Source organism: Rhinopithecus bieti, unplaced genomic scaffold (assembly GCF_001698545.2).
Source record: "Rhinopithecus bieti isolate Rb0 unplaced genomic scaffold, ASM169854v2 scaffold_3878, whole genome shotgun sequence".
In the NCBI taxonomy this organism is placed as follows: Eukaryota; Metazoa; Chordata; class Mammalia; order Primates; family Cercopithecidae; genus Rhinopithecus; species Rhinopithecus bieti.
This window is the reverse complement of record NW_016805059.1, coordinates 7,330,695-7,338,427: the sequence shown is the minus strand read 5'-3', so window position 1 is coordinate 7,338,427 and position 7,733 is coordinate 7,330,695. Positions and strand designations below refer to the sequence as shown.

At 44.0% G+C, this 7,733-nt stretch overlaps 1 pseudogene across 1 annotated transcript; it reads left to right on the top strand.

Annotated features, from left to right (window-relative positions):
* The first annotated feature begins 6,392 nt into the window (after positions 1–6,392).
* Positions 6,393–7,193, top strand: LOC108529011 (adenylate kinase 4, mitochondrial pseudogene; annotated as a pseudogene). The gene has a single exon (XR_001885374.1). The product of XR_001885374.1 is annotated as an adenylate kinase 4, mitochondrial pseudogene (transcript).
* Positions 7,194–7,733: the final 540 nt, after the last annotated feature.

Below are 7,733 nucleotides of genomic sequence, written 5' to 3'. Positions count from 1 at the left end.
CTATATCTTGTACTTTTTGTGTGTGGTGGAGACTCACTCTGTTGCCCAGGCTGGCGTGCAATGGCGCCATCTTGGCTCACTGCAACCTCCGTCTCCCAGGTTCAAGCAATTCTCCTGCCTCAGCCTCCAGAGTAGCTAGGATTACAGGCATCCACCACCATACCCAGCTAAATTTTGTATTTTTAATAGAGACGGGGTTTCACCATGTTGGCCAGGCTGGTCTCAAACTCCTGACCTCAAGTGATCCACCCACCTCAGCCTCCCAAAGTGCTGGGATTACAGGAGTGAGCCACGTGCCCAGTGAGACATTTTAAAAAACATTTTTTCCCTTATGTATGTCACACAAAGGGTAGAGACTTGGAAAAGAGGAACTTCACTTTCAGCAAACGTACTAGCCAAAACATACCTTTCGAGACATAAAATATTAATGCAGTACTTGGTGTAGTTGATAAGGTGGTAGACCGGTTGGTTGATTTGTCTTTTCTATTTTTCCCTTCTCTATTTGGCTCTTAAATAGGTAGACCATTTGCAGTGTTCTCTTATGACAGTAAAATAGTGCTATTAGACTGCAATGAAATGTTGCACCACCACACCACCCTACCTTTGCAATCTATATAAGTCCATGTCACTAGAATGACTGTTGGCGTTTATCAGCTAAGTTCTGAATGGCTTGTGCAGTTGAGGTCTCTGAGAGGTCAGTGCATCACCTTAAAGTGGTAGGTTTCCATTTCCATCAGTAGGATAAAGGTAGGAGTTCACACAAGAAATGAGACACCAGGAGGCTGACTTCAAGCAGACGCGAAAGGAGATTACTTTTTCTAGCCCTCATTCTCTGGAGTTTGAAGGCTAAATTGCCTACTAGTACTCTAAGTAAAGAGAGAAAGATAACTTCTGTCATGTGGTAGCATGTTTGGAACATTCCCTCTTGGAATCCAATCTACTTGGAGGAGCCACATGGAGAACAAATGAGGCCCATCAGTTAACTGCCCCAGCTGAATTCCCAGTCAACAACCAGCTACCTGCCATGACATGAGTAAGCCATCTTGAATATTCCAGCCTTCAGATAACAACAGCCCTAGCTCTTGGGGGTGCAGAATTGAACAATCTACACAGAGTCTTGGGTTGTTTCCATATAGAAGAGATAGAAAGCCAAAACATCAGGTGAAAGAGATTATCTAGTTTTATTCCTGACCATGTTACTTCTTGTGGGGGGGTTGGGTGGGAACCATATTCCTTTTGTTTGTTCAGAGTAAAAACTTTTAAAATGTTCCAGCCTGGTCACAGCTATGCTGAAATCCAAAGTACTCATAATTGGGCCTGCATGTTAAAGAGGGTGAGGTGATACCCCTGTATTTAGCCAGAGATTTTCAAGGGAAAGGGGAATTTTGTGGGATCACGTTTGGGGTTATAAGGTCCACAAGGAATTTTCCAAGGAGGTTTTTCCCTTTGTTGCTGAGAAGACCTGGGTTTAATTTTATTAAAGGAAATATCCATTCATTTCCTTACAGAAACGCCATATGATTATCTTTGCTAAGAAATATGTACCAGTTCAACTCCACTAATAAAGGAATGTAAATTAAGATAGTTTGAGATAACATCATTGCCTCTCTCATTGCAAATATTTATAGTATCCAGTGTTGGCAAAGGGGAAATGAACACTCTTATTTACTGCAAATGTACAACATCACTGAGAGGCATTAATACACTGCACTTCCACTCTTTTTTTTTGAGACAGAGTCTTGCTCTGTCACCCAGGCTGGAGTGCAATGGCGCCATCTCGGCTCACTGCAAGCTCCACCTCCTGGGTTCACGCCATTCTCCTGCCTCAGCCTCCCGAGTACCTGGGACTACAGGCACACACCGCCATGCCCAGCTAATTTTTTTGTATTTTTAGTAGAGACGAGATTTCACCGTGTTAGCCAGAATGGTCTCGATCTCCTGACCTCATGATGTGCCCGCCTGGGCCTCCCAAAGTGCTGGGATTACAGGTGTGAGCCACCGCACCCGGCTGCACTTCCACTCTTAAGGATATATCCCAGGCATAACCAGGTAGCTGAAAGATACAGTTAAAATCATTTTCATTTTATAATTACTTATAATTTCAAAAACTTAGAAACAATCTAAATGTCTAATACACACAAAGAGAAGTTGTACATTCTGGTCCTTCCATACAGTGGGCATTGGAGGTAGTTAATGGACATAGAAAAGTTTCATGACATATTCAATCAAGGGACTCAGCCTGGCCAACATGGTGAAACCCCGTCTCTACTAAAAATACAAAAATTAGCCTTGGGTAGTGGCACACACCTGTAATCCCAGCTACTTGGGAAGCTGAGGCAGGAGAATCACTTGAACTGGGGAGGCGGATGTTGCAGTGAGCCAAGATTGTGCCCCTATACTCCAGCCTGGGCAACACAGCAAGACTGTCTCTAAATAAATAAAGGGACTCTTCTTCAAGTCATGTGCCATTGATAATGTGGTACCAAATAGGACCAAAAAATATTTAAAGCAAAAAGAAATTCACTCACTAACTTAAGTCATTCCAGAAAAAATTTGTTTAGCATTCTAATGTAGCAGGCATAGCATTAGACATTTAGGTTAAGAAGTAAAAAATTCAGTCCCTGCCTTAAGGACTCAATTCAGTATGTTAAGCCTATGAAAACCTAAAAGAGAGACTTTCAAGAGAAGGTGATACCAGACCTGAATTTTAAAGAATAGGAATAAGCCAGATGAAAAATTTGGAGAAGGTTATTCCAGGATATGAAGTCTTCAGAATGGTTGAACATTTTAACCTTAGAAGACAACTGAATTCAATATGACTCTTAAATAATTAGGTTGTTCTTCTAGATAGAACTATAGAGCATTAAAAGGTTGCTCTGTTTATATGTGTTGAAAAATGCATGCTATCATCCCCACTTAGGTTACACTCTTTATTTTTTATTTTATTTATTTATTTTTGAGGCAGTCTCCCTCAGTTGCCCAGGCTGGAGTGCAGTGGCGCCATCTCAGCTCACTGCAACCTCCACCTTCCGGGTTCAAGCAAATCTCATGCCTCAGCCTCCCAAGTAGCTGGGATTACAAGTGGGCACCACCATGCCCAGCTAATTTTTTTTTTTGTATTTTTAGTAGAGACAGGGTTTCATTATGTTGGCCAGGCTGGTTTCGAACTCCTGACCTCAAGTGATCTGCCTGCCTCGGCCTCCCAAAGTGCTGGAATTACAGGGATGAGCCACTGGGCCCAGCCACACTCTCTTTATAGGCACTCTTCCCTCCTCCTGCCATCCCATTAGAGACGAAAGTCTTGCCGTGCTGCTCAGGGTGGTCTCAAACTCCTGGCCTCAAGCGATCCTCCCACTTCGGCTTCCCAAAGTGCTTGGAACTGTGTAAGTCACCACACCAGCCTATAGGCACTTTTTATGTATAAAGAACCTGAGTTTGGGTAACTCCGATCCCATGACATTAAATAGTATTGTGATTACTTAAAATCTCAACATAGTGTTTTTTACCCATGCACAAAGGAGAAATGGAACTGACCCTGTGCTCACACAATAGGCTGCAGAAAACAGATCATCCTGAATACTTGCTTTTTTTAATGAATGAAAATTATGTGGCTGGGCATGGTGGCTCACACCTGTAATCCCAATACGTTGGGATGCTGAGGCCAGCAGATCACGAGGTCAGGTGTTCGAGACCAGCCTGACCAACATGGCAAAACCCCGAGGTTTCTACTAAAAATACAAAAATTAGCTGGGTGTGGCAGTGGGTTCCTGTAATCCCAGCTACTTGGGAGGCTGAGGCAGGAGAATGGCTTCAACCCTGGAGGCAGAGGTTGCAGTGAGCTGAGATCACGCCTCTGCACTCCAGCCTAGGCGACAGAGTGACTGCATCTCAAAAAAACAACAACAACAACAACAACAAAAATATGTTAGCATAATGAAGACCCCATGCCAAAATTATAATTGTTACATGAAAATCGTGAGTGATCACTCTCTCCCCAGCTGGGCCCGGGCCACCACAGCTGAGAGACAGACACTCATGGTGAATGGGACCGCTCTTCTCATTCTGCCTGCCTTTGGGCCCCCTAGTCTCTCCTCCCCGCCCATGGGAGGTACATGGGAGGCAGGGGTGCAGAATCTAGTCCAACGTCTCTGCCCCCGTCCTCTGCCTCATGGCGTCGGTGGGGTGGGGGGGAGTCCTCTGATCCAGTTTATTCATTTATTTTTATTTTTAAAAATGTTGGGGCCAGGCGCGGTGGCTCATCCCTGTAATCCCAGCACTTTGGGAGGCCGAGACGGGCAAATCACCTGAGGTAAGGAGTTTGAGACCAGCCTGGCCAACATGGAGAAGCCCCGTCTCTACTAAAAATACAAAATTAGCCAGGTGTGGTGGCGCATGCCTGTAATCCCAGGACGGAGGCTGAGGCAGGAGAATCGCTTGAACCCAGGAGGCGGAGGTTGCAGTGAGCCGAGATCACGCCATTGCACTCCAGCCTAGGCAACAAGAGAGAAACTCCGTCCAAGAATGAATAAATAAATAAATAAATAAATAGGCCGGACACAGTGGCTCACACTTGTAATCCCAGCACTTTGGGAGGACAAGGTGGGTGGGTCACCTCAGGTCAGGAGTTCAAGACCAGCCTGGCCAACATGGTGAAACCCCCAGCTCTACTAAAAATACAAAAATTAGCAGGGCGTGGTGGCAGATGCCTGTAATCCCAGCTACTAGGGAGTCTGAGGAAGGAGAATTGCTTGAACCTAGTAGGCAGAGGTTGCAGTGAGCCCAGATCTCGCCACTGCACTCCAGCCTGGGCGACAGAGTGAGACTCCAGCTTAAAAAAATAATAATAATAATTTTGTTTTCAAAAAACAGAAAAGGAAAAAAAAAAAGGTGAGTCTGGGAACGGCAAGCAGGTTGTTAATGGGACTTGACTAGAGATGAAGCTAAAGGCCAGACGAGGTGGCTCACGCCTGTAATCTAAGCACTTTGAGAAGCTGAGGTGGGCAGATGGCTTGAAGCCAGGACAGCCTGGGCAACATGGCAAAACCCTGTCTAAAAAAAAAAAAAGCCCAGCATAGGGTCACGTGTCTGTAGTCCCAGCTACTGAGTACTTGAGAGGCTGAGGTGGGAGGATGGCTTAAGCCTGGGAAGTCTAGGCTGCAGTGAGCCATGAAGGCACCACTGCACTCCAGCCTGGGTGATACGAGACCCTGTCTCAAAAAAAAAAAAAAAAAAAGAGATGAGGCTAGAGAGGCGGAATGGACCACTGTAAACCTGGCTTTGGACTTTCAGACTGGACTCTACCCTGAAGGCAACCTGCTGCCTTTAGAGGATTTCAATCAATAACATAACAGGATTTCACTAACCTCTTAAGAAAATCCCGGCTGGTCGGGGTGGCTCACGCCTGTAATCCCAACACTTTGGGGGGCCAAGGCAGGCGGATCACCTGAGGTCAGGAGTTCGAGACCAGCCTGACCAACATGGAGAAACCCTGTCTCTATTAAAAATACAAAAAATTAGCCGGGCGTGATGGTGCATGCCTTTAATTCCAGCTACTCAGGAGGCTGAGGCAGGAGAATCGCTTGAACCTGGGAGGCGGAGGTTGCAGTGAGCCGAGATCGCGCCATTGCACTCCAGCCTGGGCAACAAGAGCAAAACTCTGTCTCAAAAAAAGAAAATTACTAGCAGCTACCCAACCCCCACTATATATTTGGGTAGAATCATCCATTATATGGAACTGATGGAGTGCAGTGTTTACATTATTCTATAATTTGGATTTTAAAGATGAAAAATTGTGTGGGATGAGATGATTAACATATTTTCATTGCAGGAGGAGGCTTAGTTTTAGGCCTTTTTCCTCAGAATGTTGAGAAACCAAAGATTAAGAAAAATGTCATCTTGGGCCAGATGCAGTGGCTCACACTTGTAATCCCAACACTTTGGGAGGACAAGGTGGGTGGGTCACCTGAGGTCAGGAGTTCAAGACCAGCCTGGACAACATAGTGAAACCCCAGCTCTACTAAAATACAAAACTTGTATTTTAGATACACTATCTTTAGTGAGGAGCTGTGTATAAGTATTATTTAACTGTTAAGCAAATACTTGAAACATATTTGGAAGATTCATGTTGCTATGTGTGGCACATCGTCCTACGAAACTGGTGTGACACGGTCCCAGAAAAGTATATGGTTGCCTTTGTCATACATGCAGCCAGCCTCAAATATAGAAAATGACATCTTGAAGCTGTAATTCCCCAATTCTGTGGGTCTTAATCTTGAGTCATTAGATTCACCTGGAACCTTAAGCATTACCTGATAGAGTTTATAAATGCCAATACCTGATAGGTGCAGCACCAACATAATATGCATGGAGGTCTTGGAATCATTTACCAAGAAGGTCCTGAGCACAGAAGTTGGTGAGATGGCAAAGCAATATATGGAGAAAAGTCTTTTGGTTCCAGACCATGTGATCACATGCCTATAATGATGTCCGAGTTGGAGAATAGGCGTGGCCAGCACTGGCTCCTCGATGGTTTTCCTAGGACATTAGGACAAGCCGAAGCCCTGGACAAAATCTGTGAAGTGGATCTAGTGACCAGTTTGAACATTCCATTTGAAACACTTAAAGATCGTCTCAGCCACCGTTGGATTCACCCTCCTAGCAGAAGGGTATATAACCTGGACTTCAATCCACCTCATGTACATGGTATTGATGATGTCACTGGTGAACCATTAGTCCAACAGGAGGATGATAAACCCGAAGCAATTGCTGCCAGGCTAAGACAGTACAAAGACATGGAAAAGCCAGTCATTGAATTATACAAAAGCCGAGGAGTGTTCCACCAATTTTCTGGGACGGAGACGAACAAAATCTGGCCATACGTTTACGCACTTTTCTCGAACAAGATCACACCTATTCAGTCCAAAGATGCATATCAACCCTGCCCAGTGGAAGAACCAGGAAGATGTGGTCATCCATTCAATTCTGTGTGTAGTATTGATGCTGTGTCCAAATTAGAAGCTAGCTGAGGTAGCTTGCAGCATCTTTTCTAGTTGAAATGGCAAACTGATAGGAAAACAAATGAGTAGAAAGAGTTCACGAAGAGGCCCTCCTCTGCCTTTCAAAAGGAAGGTCACCTACACATGTTTAAGGTGTCTCTGCACATGTCTCAAGCCCTTCACAAGAAAGCAAGTACAGTGTGGGAATCCTCAAAAAGCATGGGAAGTCTAAGTATTTAGCTACATAAATGTTGTAAGATCATATCTTATGTATAGAAGTAATAAGATCGTTGGAATTACTGGACAAATTGAATAGTTGAGGTTTCTATTCAGGACAATAAAGTGTATTTTGAAAGTGTTGCTAAGTATTGATGCTGACACGGTCTCACTCCTATGAGTGACCCAAACATATTATAAATAGGTGGTAAAGGGAATGGAGCCGGTGGGGTTGAGCAGAATGTTATACTAGGTGTGCCTGGACTGAGTATAACAGCTTTATGATTATGGGAAAACAAAATCTTTATTTTTTTTTCTGTTCCAAAGATTCATCCTATGGGGTGGCCATAAAGTATAGAATTATCATTCATTATAACATAATATCAATAAACCATTTGTTAAAAGAAAAAAAAATAAATAAATAAATGCTAATACCCAAGTCGATCACATCAGAATTTCAACTGGGACCCAGACAGATACCAGATATCAGTGTTCTTTTTTCTTTTTTTTTTTGAGACGGAG